We start from the raw sequence: 15,259 nt of genomic DNA, 5'->3' as shown, positions 1-15,259 counted from the left end.
AACTTGCCGCTCGTATGTACTTACCGCATGGATGTACGCTTGTCCTTGCCGAAATACAATAAGTAGTTTTCGTGTACGTTTACACGTGGCCGCTGAGAGATCGAAGGCCACGGGCGGTAGGTAAGCCGATACCGAAGGGATCGCGCAGTTTGTTGGTCGGATTTAATGTTCGTAATTCCCTCTCTGCCCTTTATTCCTTCCTGTGTTCCGCTTGAATTAATAACGTAATTATGCTCGTGCAGGCATTGATCCGCGAACCGGAAATTTCTTCAAGTGTAAGTGGGATATGCGATTTAAATTGTTAGTAACATAAGAATTCTATTTATTTCATTAACTAATGCCATGTGTAATGTGTATATAATTCTTTTGTTTGAGATATTTTTTTTAGATGCGACATTCTTTAATATTTTTCTGCATTGAGAAATATCTCTAGCAATAATTATGTTTTTAAATTAATATGGTGATATATTATGATTATATATCATAAACAAACGTGTATGTGATTAAGTTATTAATATCGCTAAAGTGGACTATAAAGTATTATTGTGTTAGATTTTGCATACGCATTTACTTATTAATAAAAATTGATTATATTGCAAGCATGCGTAGAATGATTTTTATAATTGCAATAACTAAATCTGTGTAAGTATATAAGTCAACCTTCATCCTAAAATGTACGAATCTGAAAAGAAGGGCAGAATAGAGTCATTTCTTATTTTCGCAAATCCGCCAGTGATGTCGACCGGACTCAACGAAATCAGTCACGCGAGCTCCGTGCACATTGCTCGGCTATGCTGCAAGTGCTGAGAGGATACCGGATTTGTCAGAAATCAAATAGAAATGTCTAGATTGTCACGGGCTTGTGGTGTAGCGAGTCAGTCATAGAAACGAAATGCCGTTCAGAAATAACACGAAATCGGCTTTCGCAAATTTTTCTGTATATTGCTGACAATGAGCAGAACGTATTTGCGGTGTACAATAAAAAGTTTCGCGGTAGAACAAAAACTACACTTAGGGTACTCTCCGATCGATACATATCCGAAGGCCGCTATCAAGCTGCACGGAAAACACGAGGATTCTCCTCTTCGGGGAGAATCCAGAAGTAAGTTTCACTTCGGCTCGGGATCGTCACGAGTCTTATTACGTGTCTGCGACCGTGCCTTTGAGTCTGTATCTTCTGTCTCCTCACGATGATATCGATATATTGTAATCTTTTGATCTCCCGGTTTTCCCTGGGGAACTAAACGGAGAGAGATATCTGAACTTTAGAAACTAATGTCTTCCTCTCTTCTCATCGATCTCTTCCGCGAGCTCTGCTTCCTCGTTTCTCAATACGTGAGATATTCCCCATGAGAATTATATAAACGACGAACAATATCGTCAATAAATAATATCGTTCGCAAATGAGAACGTACGAATCGGAGGGGACTAAAGAAGAAATTTGACAGAACAATGCTCAGCTTTGCTATCGGAAAATGTCGAAGCAGATGCAGCGAAAAATGCTGTGGTCGTTGACCGCGTTTTCTTGGCGTTCCCGCTTTTATCGAACTGGAAATTGCATTGGACACGTTCCTCGTGTACACGTACGCACGTACACACATACAGACTGAAGGCATGCCTTATCGACGTTTCTGGATATCGAATAGAAATGGTACAGACGCTATTAATGAGCCGTCGTTGATAATTAACAGGTTTCCTCTGGAGACAGTGATGCATCGACGCTTAGCATTAAGCCAACTGATCTCTTGTCGCTATAGACGCTCGAATAGATTGAGTAATATGTGTGTGTGTGGAAGTGAATATGTAATACGAGTATGCTAATGGAAATTAATATTCTTAATTTGCTATTTCTTATTTTTAATCTGCGAGTATTGAAAGACGTTTCAACGTTTTCTCGGATATATCTTTTGAAACTTGATTATGTAGGAATAATTTTTGAACAAGATAAAACGTAATTTAAAAAAAATATGAAGCAAATTATTGAAAATAATAGAAGTTAATACAAATTATATATTAATAATATATAAGTAATACTGTAAGTAACTATTGGAATTTTGCTAGTTTATATATATTGTACATAATAAAACAGTAACATAGTAATATCGAGTTTTTACAAGGAAGGGATACTATCGGAATTTTTTGCTTCGCGAGTATGAAATAACATTCCCAAAATTCTGCCGCGTTATGATATAACGTTTTCGAAATCCTGCATGCCACTCTATGTGTTTATCGATTCGACGCCACAGTTTATTATGGAGAAAGCAAGATTCGAAATCTTGACATTTACTGTCGCATTATAAAATATATACGAGCACATTTAAGCATAGCCTATCTTTAATTAATTTCATGTATTTTTTTTGTTTCGTCTGTCGACCTGCTGCAACAGATTGCGCACAATACTTGGAAACGCCAGTATTGATTACCGCCACCGGATGTTGCTGACGTTATTTATTTTTCTCACTGTCGAGGAATTAATTAACGTACCGACATTGATTTAATGATATTCGTCTAATTATTTTTGAAACATGGATAACATATTAAAATATAATAGAAAAGATTGATACTTTCGTACATTCCGATGCTTATACAGTGCAAATGTTAGCAACAAATTAACTCAGGAATAGTCATTTATTTATTTTTTTGCATAAACGATTACTTATTATTTCTTATCATATTTCTTACATTCCAATTAAAAGTCACTATTTTTATTATAATTACATAATGTATAATTATTGATTGTTTTACAATTCATTAGTGTTTGAGATTATTATGTATATGATTTATTGAATATGTTCTAAAAAGAAGTAAAGAGAAATTAGAAAATAAATCTTGATGAGTAAAGAAAATTATTATGACCGAGCTTCTCATTTTCTCGCTAAAGTATAAATTTATTCTATTATTTTCAATTAAAGAAATAATATTCTGAAATAACGCGTCCTGTTAAAAAATTCTTTATTCTATTTACTTTATGTGTGTGTGTGTGTGCGTGTGTGTGTGTAGGTGTTTATTTATTTATATAAATTTATCCGCGGCCATAATATGCTCCGATGAAAGCTTTATTAACAATACAAATGTGAATTATGTATACATATATTGATGATACATTATCGCGGTCCCGATGCGCGATGCAATTTATAAACTTTTGTTGGAATCCGCATTAATTCGATCGTATGCATATTTAAGTACGCGAATGAATTTCGCGCATTGCAGAGTTAGTCCGGTGCCGTGTGATGCGTGTCGGGATACGCATCGAAATCCTCCCTCCCCCCACGTTTATGATTAATGCTATGTTTCTAGTCTGCAGATATCGCGTCGGTCGCTATGCTCTCCAACGGTATAATGCATACGTTAATTAAACGCTACCGCTTGCACCGTTGACCGCACTTCTACGAAACGTCATTGGGGAGAAACCAGCTGCGTTAACGACGCGAAATAATTTACGTATGTCTGAACACCGGCTGCGTCGGCCTCCGCGACGTGGATTCATTCATCCGCGTGTTTGGCCAGAACGAGCTGGACGACGTAAATTTAGAACTCGTTCGCAGCTTCAATTTTGAAGGACATTTTAATGTAAATTTCGTGCCGTTGGCGATCCCCGAAAACCGCTGAAACTGTGGCAACACACGTTGTTTAAAAGGGAAAATGATCAACAATGTTTTTTCCGATTTTTTTTTAGACAGTGATACGTAAAGAGATATATAGAGAGATGACATGGAGATGCTATTTGTACTTGACAGATTTATACAATATTGTGTATATATTTAACATTTGTTAGAATATTTAAGACATAAATCCTAACTAATTACAAGAAGATAATTTAATGATTTTTACACACAGATGTATTACATATTTGACGGACAGATAATTTATTGATATAGTTACCTTTAAATGAGAGGACTAGAAAATGTTAAAGATGATTTGCATATTTAAATTAATATCCGATAATTTTGCGATTATAAAGTATGAGCGAAGGATATTTAAATTCAATCGGGAATCGATACTGCACGCTTCAATCTGCTTCAACCTTTAAAATGAGCTTTTTCCGACATTCATCAAACTTTAAAGGGAGAGAAGCCGAAGGTTGTGTAAGGAAAGCATAATATATTAATACAATCCTGCCATTGTTAAATTACTGCTGTAATCTCGTTAATTAAATTACATTATTTCGTAAATTAATTTCTACGTTTCATAAAAAATTTTATAAAACTCGGATAAAATTGGCTTCAGAATTTGCTAATATTTTTTTTTATAATTTGTGTTTCACGTAATATTACGTTTTTAAATACACTAATGCATATTCTTAGATTCCCCGTGAAAGTTCATGCGAAAGTTCTGCCACTTTCTCTCGCAAAAATCAAATGGACTTCAATTTATATCCAGAAAACCGTTTAGCACAACTTCAACTTTATATTTCTAATAGCCATCGTCAAAGATTACGAGGATATTTAACATCTTGGAAATATCGCAAAAATCGTATATGCAAGTCCCGTAGCAAGCCGTAATAGCGCGATATTTTACGTGACCTTAATTTTTTTTCTCGTCTCTTCGACGTTTCACGTTTCATTCGCTCATTTCTAACACAGAATTTTCTATATTTAACGAACAAGGTGATCGCACGTGTATTAATTTCACGGAGATAATGTCAAAGGTTCGTTCTTTGAATGCACTGCATCTTTCTTACGTTCTGCTGTAAGGGTGCGAATTACGTCAGTCTATCCGAAATGCGAGAACGTTACGACCTTGGTGTGAGGGGGAACAGAGTTCTCGATTTCTCCTTCGCATAGACATTGCGCCCCGATCGAAACACATCGCCGGTTCCACTTGAAGCGCGACCGGAACTTTTTGAAAAAGGATTATACACCTGCGCGTGACAGGCGCAGACGGATGCCGGCTGCGAACGCAATAGAGAGGCAAGGAAATACGGGGGGGGGGGGAGCGGATTCGGACGGCGAAATTTCTGCGGTGACAAACCGTCGCCGCTGTATTAAAACTCTCCGTGTGAGAGGCGCCCCTCCGCCCGTCGCTCGGAACCCCTCTCACCCTCGTCTGTTTTCACCGTTATTAATCTTCCGCGCGCGAAAGTTGGCAACACCAGGATATTAATCACAGCGGGGCATCGCGGTAATTCCGTGGGACCTACTAATCATGGGGCAAGACCAATTAATTCGCGGCCATATTGCGGCTGAGAGCGAGATGGATGCGAAACACGGTGGCGGCAGCGACGGCGGCGGCGGCGGCTCACGGTAGTAACGGACGGTGTGTATACCAGGCATTCGGGGAGCTTTTTCTCCCGCGTTACAAATCCTCGCACTTAAATCTTGGGCCTCTCGCAATGTGTTGCTGTGTTCCTCTCCGCCTTCCGTTATATATTATTTTATCTTCGTCGCCGAAACAATGCGTTGGATTCCCAACGAAGAGACACATCTCGGCTGGCACCGGAGGATTCGTCAGATGGATTGAAATGCTACGGCACAAATTTTGCAACGTAGCTAGTGTACAAAAGAAAAATTTGAGTGTATCTCTACTTGAATATGCTCCACGCGTACGTTGCGCGGAGAAAATTCCTTTAAAGAGAATTTAGATCGTACAAGCGCTGCGCGTGATACTTGACGAAAAATCTCTCGAGTTTAGGATTTTTGCAGAAGTTCTTGACAATTTAAAAAAGTTGAATTTCGCGTCAAAAACCATCACTGGAAAAGATTCTTTCGCAGCAGACTCGCTTCTTTGTCTCGCTTAATTAATCGGAATGTGTGCTGCAGTTTATTAGTAGTGATTTTATGTGTATATCCAATAAATTATAATTTTAATATAATATTGAAGTTCGCATCAATTGTTCACGTAATGATTATGATGTCATCTTTCGGATAAAGAAGAGAATAAATAAAAAGACGAGAGAGGGGGGGGGGGGATAAACGAAAAGTAGGCAAGCGAGGAAATGCTCGTCCACTAAACAGCCAGAAACTTGGACAGCGTCCAGCAAGGAAGTAATACTGGTTTCCCCGAAGGGTAGTGGCCTTCAACGAGCGAGGACCTGTCTTGAGCAATAGTTTCGCAACGGCTAACGAGCGCCATTGTCTAGAAATGCCGATAATTATGTGAGCTTGTCCAGTCCAGTGACAGTTTCGGACAACGGATAACGAGACTCCTCTCTCTCTCTCCTTCTCTCTCTCTCTCTCTATCTATCTATCTATCTATCTATCTATCTCTCTTTGAAAGACTGTGAGATACCCAAGTTGATCACGTAACAAATACAATCGACACGCATCATATTGCGGAGAATAACTCGTTGAATATACGGTGTCTCTGACTACGGTCGTTCCTCGTTATTAATTAAAAGCGTGCGCTAATTAGCTGATGATTAATCGTTATTAAATTTGGTTGCGCAAACCAAATTTTTTATAGAATGAATAGATATCACGTTTGCTCCGCATGCCTTTCGAAAGCAATCACTATATAGATTATGCATCCAAATAAATAATTATGTTGATATTATGAGACGAAATATGTGATATACTGTATATTACAATTGTAAGTGATAATATTTTTTACAAATATAAATTTTATATATTATGTCTACATGTAACAAAACATCTCTTCGAGAGTATAAATTTTACAAATTTTGAGCGTAATTGCAATAATAAGCTGTAACGCGCGATCGAATTAACGCAAACGCCGTAAGCGCGAAACTAAATAATATTAATATTGCACTCTCAGCGTGGCGTATTGTGTCGGGGAGAGGGGAGAGGGAGGCAGTATGCGGCCAGCTCATGTGAATCAACAATTAATCATGCAGATGCGTTGGGGCATAAATAAATTGCCAATCGTAAATAACTGGAACACGAAGCGATCTCGCGCGCCTCGATCTCGTCTGAGGCGTTTCGGGCGTTGGGCCGACGGTTTTATCGACGATGCAATTACCGAAACGTCGGCTAACAATTGCGAATATAACGTGACGTGATGAGAGATGTATGCACGTAGCCGTTGTCCATCCCGGGCTTTGTGCGCACCTGTAACGGCGCCATGAGAAACTCAGCCGGACCCGGCCGTTCCTCGGCAGTGGTCCGCTTTAATTACATTCGGACGATGTTTCAATTTGAATACATAACGGCGGCATTATTTGCACAATACGATAATTACCATATACCGCCTGGAGATGGGAATATCAGCAGCCGAATTTCGACCGGCATTACTGATGCATCAGGCTCATAAAGCCCGCCACGCTCCTGGCCGCGTCTCTCCCTCTATTGTCTCTGAAAACAGCAGTAGTTAAGCTCGCAGATAATCCCCGACGTAAACCTACTCTGCCGGTTGTGTACACAAATGCGTGAAATAAGCGTTTACGCGCGTAGGCGTCGCTTAGAGCCGCCAGGTTAATATGCTGCGGCGCGGAAAACAGGCCGTGCATGTGACAAAGCGAAATATAAATAAATAATTGCGATAAATAAACAAATAAGATAAATATAATAAATACGATTTCGTCGGTTTATTTTTTCATTTTGTTTTTATCAAAGTCTAAAATAATTAAAGCGGATCGAGTAAAAAATTCAGATTTTTGAGACACTTATTTAAACGTTCGTTTAAAGAATGATATATATTTTTGCAATTTTGGATCTAATGGGCACAATTTTTTAATTTATAAGATGGAACGAAACTTGCTCTTCCATTTAAAAAATAATCCTTTCCTCAAAAATACATTATTCCAACAATCTCTGAGAATATGGACATACATTGCGTCGCGTATGTAGATACACTCTTTGTTAATCATAGATCGCAACGTATCTCGTAAAGCGCGAGCGGCGCATCGCTTATTCAACGTCAATTCGCGCTGTCGCTGTTGTTGCTACTGCACCTACATGTGTGTTTTCCTCCCGCTCGTGCGCGCCTACGAACGTACGAGGGGAAGAGAATAGAGATTGCGTATCCCCCGCCGGTACACCTTCGCGAACGCGAATTCAATGACTGCTAACTCCACCGGAGTGCTGACGGTAACGCGCGTGCAGGGAGATTTTGCGAAAGGTATAGAAATAGGATGCAAACGAGGACGCTTGTTAGCGAGCCGGTCGTCCCGGCACGAACCTCACTCCCTCGAGTTCACCCCGAGCGATGGCAGCGGGCGAGGATGTTTACTCATTACAGGTAAACACTATCCATCATCCCCTTCCAGAGGCTTTCAGGTTGCGATCGCGTCCGGCGATGCGGCGAGAATCGCCATCGCATTCGCGACGTGACGTAAAAATTCGTTATATTTCCCCTTACCTCTCTTACCACCCCCTCGTTGCACTGCAGTCTTCTTCGAGCGTGAGACGCATGCTTTGCGATAATTGCAGTAATTAATCGTCAAATTTTAAGTAAGCAGTAATTAATTGTAAAACTGCATGTTATCGGAATAATTATTAAAATAATTAGAACGACCGAAAAGAGACAACTGATACGGAAGTATTGAAAATTAATCAACATTCTTCTGTTTTTTTATTTTGTATGTTCCCAAAATATGTGACGCACCGTTAATATATTGGCACATTTAATTTCATTTGTATTCACATGCATTTTCATTTTTTGTCATTTTGAAGTTATTTACTCGATTAATAAAGAGAAATATACAAATGTAATTTACTAACGGCAAAGTGCTTCACGCTCGGCTGTTATTAACAATTATGAAAGGCCGGTTAATTGGAACGTACTAGCCGTCAACCAATGGCTGCCGCGATTCATTCTAAACTCACGTGCAGAGCTCTCGTATTATTCCTCCCGATAAATATTTTCGCTGGAATAACAGGAAAATAAAGTAATACACGAGAATTACGTTGAATTTAATTTAATATAATGAAATTTTGTATGCGCATTGTTATTATAACTTAACGTCAAGTAAAATATAATACGCATTTTAAACAAAGTCGGGGCATTTGTCAAGCCACTAATTACTTACAGTTGACCAAATGTATTTCGCGTAGTAGTGACCGACATTATACGGGTCAGACGCCAAACAAGTGGTAACGCAGCCACGTAAACTCCGCTATCGGTATACGTAAAATTATACAGTACAGCGGAGAACGGTGGTAATAAACTGAAAAACCGGAATTGGACTGTATGTGCGGAATTTTCCTTCTGCGACGAAAATCCCACAGTAACATAAATCCGAGAGGTAGGGAGGAGGGTGTACGATCGCAACTGCAATATGCGAGTTACCAGCGGGAGCAGGAAGAGGAGCATCCACAGAACCGAAATGGTAGGCGCGTCTCGCGTTATGTCTCTTAGACTATCTCACTGCTACCTCGAGACACAAAGCCGTCATGTTAACGCTGTCAACTGTTGTACGTGAAATTTTACGAGGTGTGTACACAAAGCTACGAACGGTGACGCTCGTAAAGCCGTGCGCTACATTGTCGAATTAAAATTTCACTTCGCTTCATTGAGACGTTTAGAAATATATTAGACAATAAACGCTTGCGTAAAGTGTTTAATTTCTCACTAATAAAATGTTGCTTATTGTAATGCAATTTTCTTCCACAATATTTTAGAAAATGTGTATATTTTAGATAAACCTGTGTAAGTTATGTAAAGAAATTTCAATAAATATTTTTAGAGATTACAGAGTTCAAAGCGAAGTTAGAAATACAAATCAATATATTATAGTCGAGTTATTTCAAGACCATCTTAAGTGATGTCTTAACATACTAATATGATTCTGTGACTGGTTTATACCAGAATACTGTATTTAAGACAGTCTTAAATATATAAGAATCGATTATACCGGCTATATTTTTATATGCAAGATGTTTTATTTTATACGGACGTTGTCTGCAATCAAGTTTCAGCAATTTTTCGTGAAATTTTATCGCGTAACAATGTTAAAAAGAAATTTTTAATATTCACTTTTCTTTAAAATAATAATTTTTCCTTTAGATTTATTAACGGACGGTTCTGGCAGACGCTTGACAACATATTCTGACAGTAAAAGATCACGGAAAGAGCGAAAAATCGAAATTTCTTTTGAATACATTTAAAAATAATTTATTAAGATATATGTTATTTCATGCATGCATATGTATCATTCTTTGTACATGTGTGTCTTCTTGAGACTTATCATTCGTGAGGCTCAGGCATGTCACATTTAGCGCTAAAATCTGATATGAATGCGGAAGCCGAGAATTCTGGAAACCATCGCGTATCAAGAATGCTCTGTTCTTCCTCTCGCATCCCACCAGGGCCATCCCAATGTCGCTGGCGCTATATCGGGATACAAAGCTGTCGTCGCGCAGCCAAGCTCGCTTGGGATTTTATGACACGCGCATATATGGAATCTCTCTGCTGGCGTATTTCGCGCTTTCCGTGAAACTTCCTGCGCGGTCCCCGGCAAGTGCTTCTACATTTTGGCAGAACATTCGTTTCCGCGCGCCGCGCCGTGACGCTGTCAAAGCGTCGTCAAGCGCGTCTCGTTAAGATTGAATTTCAATCGGTTCCATCGTTGAAGCAATCGATGAATAGAGTACCACGCGATTGCTTTGATTCACGCGCATCTCGCGTGCCAAAAGAACCTTTGCACTTAAACGATGACGATTTTGCGAACCAACACTCTCTCTCGGATTTCGGTTTACTTCTGTCTCTTCGATCTTTACACTTTATCTGCATTAAGAAACGGAACGGACGAGATTCGCGTGCACTCTTTCTACATTTCTGCCGCGCTTACTTCGCTGTATACATGAAAAGAAACGTGTGTGAGAGAAGCGCGAGGATTTTGTACAGAAAATTTGCGCTTGTATAAAAGATACGTTGGAAATTCGCGACATATGTTGACATTTACATGGCTACAAGTCGCTATTAGCTTACCGTCACTCTGGAGAAAAGGGAAGCAATCGATGGCACAGATAATCTCGGTTATTAAGTAATACCGAGAGGCATAAGAAAATAGCTTGCGTGTTGGAACGTGACGTTCGTTCTTTTTTTTTCTTTTTTATTCCGGTCAGCGAATAGAGCTTTGACGTAAACGTTACGTGTGCGCGGGCGCCGCGCTCGTGCAGACTCACGGGGATCCCGCGAAATTAAATACGACGATATAAACGGGACAATAATTCGCGGGTTAACTGCGACGTTCGGGACGTGTATACAGCTATACATTCCGCTCACGCCCGCGTGCGAAAGCCCTCGTAACTTAGTGGCGGTCTCCTTGTGCGCGTGCACGTGCACACGTGCGTGTACACGTAACCTTCCGCGGGGAGAAAGGTGAGAAACACTTCATCACGGATATTCTCGTTTACCGCCGCGGCCGAAAGTCCGCACCCCACCCCCGGGCCATTACGGATCTTTACGGCACCCCGCGGAGCGGGTGCGAGCCCGCGAGTTGCGATATTCTCGTCGCGGAGGGCTAATTGAAACCGCGACTGTGTTTTTTTTCCACCGAGCCAGATCCTAGATGCGAAACAACAAACGAAAATACACGAGAGACTAGACTACATTTCGAAAAAAAATGCAACGCGCGTCTTCCTCCGTGCTCGACTTTTGCCGTGAAAAGTTTCATTAGTTGAATAACTCGGTCAATAAAGAATATAATTATTCTGCATTTTATATTATATTTTATTGTTATTACATGTGTAGGAAACGAATTGAAAGAGGAGAAAAATGTCCTCTCTCTCTCTTCCTTTTTTTCTCTGTATTATACTTTGATTTATTTGCAAACTGCAATAAATATTACAACGAATATGCAGAAGCATCCTTGCAAATCCGAGATATGAAAAATGTTTCGCGAGAGCTAGCTTAAACGACCTTTCTCTTGACGGCTGTTTTCAAACTCTCTGAATTAGGCTTACGAGAGTCGATCTCTCTCGTCCAAACATTACATCGTCCAATCAACACACGTTTAGAAATCATTAGCAAGAAAATACACGATTAGCTGTCATGTGCCGGGTCTTTCGGGAAAGTACGATAAACACACTTTATAGCCTAATTGGCAAGAGAACATAAACTAGACACATTAAATCTGTGCAATAACGAGAAAATCTTTCCTTCTCTATACATATATGAGAGAGTACATGTGTGCATGTGTGGATGCACACGCATTTTTGATAAGAAACATTGCGCTATCTTCGTAACGATGAAAAATCATTCGGGATTGGAGTTTACGTGGCTCGTGCATTTTTATCGCGCCGGCTATTTCGAACTATCTACGTCGTTTTTCAAAAATGTGGATCTATTTCCCCCGGATGGTCCTATAATCTCGTACAAGAAAAGCGTTCTTATCTATCGGTTATGACGAGAATCCCCGCGGATATCTAGATTCTCCCTCTAGGTTCGAAGCCACTCTCGAAGGACGCCAAATGTAGCGTAACTTACAAGAGATATCGCCAAGTATCCAATTTTTCCGCTTTACGATTTCTGAGGTTCGGATTAGTTTTACACAGGATTATCACATTCGTCGTAGCTTACAAAATATCGTTAATTCGCTGATTATTATAGTGCTAATATTAATAATTTACACTAATAAATAAATTAATTGATTATCGGATTGAATAACATGTGTAAGTGCAGTTAAGAAAATGAAAAAAATGTGGAAACATTTGTAAGGAATGTCGACGTTGGATGCTGCAACATAATCTGAAGATCCGTAGACAAACGATTCTTGAAAGGCAAGAAAGATGCTCGTAAAAGCCGCAATTAGCTTCACGAAACTTTCATTTATCTTTCAGCGAAACGCTGAAACAGATATTTTGCAGCGCTACCCGCGTAAAAGTTTTTCTTTAAAGATATAATTACGGGGGGAAACTAAATTAGATTGTACATCTCATTTTGCATTTTCTGATAGCCTTGCGAGTTTTAAGACGTTTTCCTTGCATTTTATTGCGGTATCGGGGCAAAAGGAGATGAGAGATGAAAACTTGGATATACTGATCAATAAATTCCATTATAAGGCGCTTTCAGTTCCTTTGAAACTCGAGAAACAGATTGTATTTTCCCAAGCCTTATTAACTTTTAATAGTGATTCAACACTAGAAGGTCACAATAATTTATCGCATTTGAATTTTAATTGAACAAAACATTTGACTTAACTTCGTCACGCGATCGCCAAGAATGTTCTCATTAGGATTTATTGGAAATAAGAGCCTGCGCTCACAAAGGAAGGGTTTGGACGCGAGAAATACCTAGATTCTCTTCTCGCGGCGCAACATCGTTTCCCCGAAGCTCGGTGCTCGCGCACTCACTTCCAGCACGGTATTTGACTTTCACTCACTTCGCGCGCGCCTATTTCTTCAATTTCCGCGAACGAAGACAAGCCAAGATCCCCCGTAGGCGAAAATCGCCTACGGCGAAGAGACTTGCAAATAGAATTCCACGTATCCGGAATGCGGGCCCGGCGAATGGAGGGATGCAGCATGAAACGTGACGCGTTTGATCGAGTGCAACGCCTCGCGGGGTTTAGGCGATTGGGATGACAGGGAGATGGGGGGAGGGAACGAGCGAGGCAGGGGCGATAAAGGGGCGGTAAGGGTGATCGCCGAATGTGCTGAACGCGCGAAGGAGCCGCTTCTCATTCGATATCCGTGGCTGATTTCGAGGTACCCATCCCGAACGCCGTTCAACAATGGAGTCTCTTTTGTCGACGGGAAAGAGGATATCGCTGTTGAACGTCAATCGACTGGAAACGATCGATGCGTTTACTGGCTTAAGCGATTTCCCACTTTGTTCGAGCCGTGCCGCGCGCGCGATTTATATTCGCGGCCGCGCGCTTTCGCGATATTAATACGACTGTGACGATATTGCTATGATTTACTTTCAAGCTGTGCGAGCAGCATAAATACGCATTGATAGATTCTTCCCACATCCTAGCTAATAAAATGATTAATTTTGTTATATAAATTAAATGTTGTTGTAATAATAAACGTTTAAACGAAAGATTACGATTTTAGATTTGTTTAATTGAATAGCAACTATAGCATTATGAATTAATAATTTACATGTGCGGATTTTTTTCTAACAAGCCGGAAAAATTTTGCATGGATCAGTTACGAGTAAGTCATTTATCAAGTAGTCCATATATTATTACATTTTTTTAATATAAATTATATAAAATTATATTAAGGGTACAACGTAACGAGTATCGTTGCTCATAACATGATTAAAAATGACTTATAGGATAGGAGATTAAGAAACCCCTGTTATTGCTGCAAGAATTATGTGCGATAATAATGACAAACCGCGACCAGAATTTTCTCCGTGGAAGCCGTTATTACTGCGAGATTTATTACCGACAATGTTGGAAATTAAAAACGCAAGTGCTCCGCATTTGAAAATGAGAATTTCGCCGGCTTCGCTTTACTGCTAAAATTGAGTACACAAACTAATGCGGAATGAGAGGAATGCAAATGCAAATAGCGTTGATTCAGCTCCCGCATTTGCGAGCCTCTTTTGCTTTTCTAGTCAAAAGCTTATCTGATGTATGGTTAAGGTGCATCAGATACGCAATCAACGATAACATAGGAATTTTACATTGATAAAATGTTATTTTAGAGAATATACATGAAAAGCAAAATAAACTAGAGTCTTTTTAATTAACATTATATTACATTTTATTATTATAAAAATTTGAATATTCTGCAAATCAATGAATTGTATTATATATTTTTTATTCATTTAAAACATTTAGAAATAGATTGTACATGTCCAAGTTGCATTAACTTTTAATAGTAATTCATCTGAAAAAAGTTATTTCCTATAGTTAAATGTTTATTTCAACAATGTAAAATTGTTTATAAAATTATATGCATATTTTATAATATAATAAAATAAACTTACATAATTTATATAAATACAATTTATAATGAAAATTAAATATCATTCTATGGAATTATAATATAATATTTATCTTTGAGTCGATTGCAAATATATATTCTAATTTCCATATTTATTTATATTTTGTAACTATACAGTTATATCTGTATAGTTATATCGTATCTACAGTTGTCATAAATAGTTTATCAGTAGGTCACTTTATAACCTATTAATAAAAGCGTCATAAAAGTAAACTAAAAATGATATTAATATTTGATTGGTTGTTTGCGCTAAAATTATGCAAATCATATTCTTTGAGATAAACGATTCTGGTTTTCTTCTGTCACCATAAAACCTTTATTTAAATCAGTATTCATTCTAATTTTATTAATTTAATTTTAATATAATGTGCGCCGTTATCTTTGATGAATTTGTGATCAGATACAGCAGTCATCTGAGACAGAGGAATTAAATTGCTCTGTTTTTATAAGAGAAGACT

The 15,259-nt window shown here is 38.8% G+C and overlaps 1 protein-coding gene across 5 annotated transcripts in view; it reads left to right on the top strand.

Annotated features, from left to right (window-relative positions):
- LOC105457802 (putative polypeptide N-acetylgalactosaminyltransferase 9) overlaps nt 1-15,259 on the top strand; it is a 195,341-nt gene that overhangs the window by 155,180 nt on the left and 24,902 nt on the right. The gene's annotated exons all lie outside the window — the stretch shown is intronic.

Source organism: Wasmannia auropunctata, unplaced genomic scaffold (assembly GCF_000956235.1).
Source record: "Wasmannia auropunctata unplaced genomic scaffold, wasmannia.A_1.0 LD335047.1, whole genome shotgun sequence".
NCBI lineage: Eukaryota > Metazoa > Arthropoda > Insecta > Hymenoptera > Formicidae > Wasmannia > Wasmannia auropunctata.
The sequence above is the reverse complement of the archived record's forward strand: the minus strand, read 5'-3'. Positions and strand labels throughout refer to the sequence as shown.